Raw genomic sequence first — 312 nt, 5'->3', positions numbered from 1 at the left:
CAGCAGGAAGGGCTAGGCCTCAGCTGGTCCTAGTTAGTTCATTAGATTGGACTGAACCAGCTAATCAAGCTGCAGGGCATGAGGCTTACCTTTAGACAGTACTTCTGTTGTTTTGGAGATGACTATTATACCCTAAAGGAGTTAAAATATCCCTTTACTGGAATGGCAGCAGTTACAACCACAAACACTGTCTGGTTTTACCAAAGGAGCTCTAATTTAGGATCCACCAGCTTTGTATAGTTCCTGGGGTAACCTCTGAAGCCAGCTCATGCAAAGCTCCAAGAATGGGGGAGCCCATGGTTCCTTGGATTC

The sequence above is a fragment of the Alligator sinensis genome, unplaced genomic scaffold, assembly GCF_000455745.1.
Source record: "Alligator sinensis unplaced genomic scaffold, ASM45574v1 scaffold91_2, whole genome shotgun sequence".
In the NCBI taxonomy this organism is placed as follows: Eukaryota; Metazoa; Chordata; order Crocodylia; family Alligatoridae; genus Alligator; species Alligator sinensis.
This window is presented reverse-complemented; position numbering follows the sequence as displayed.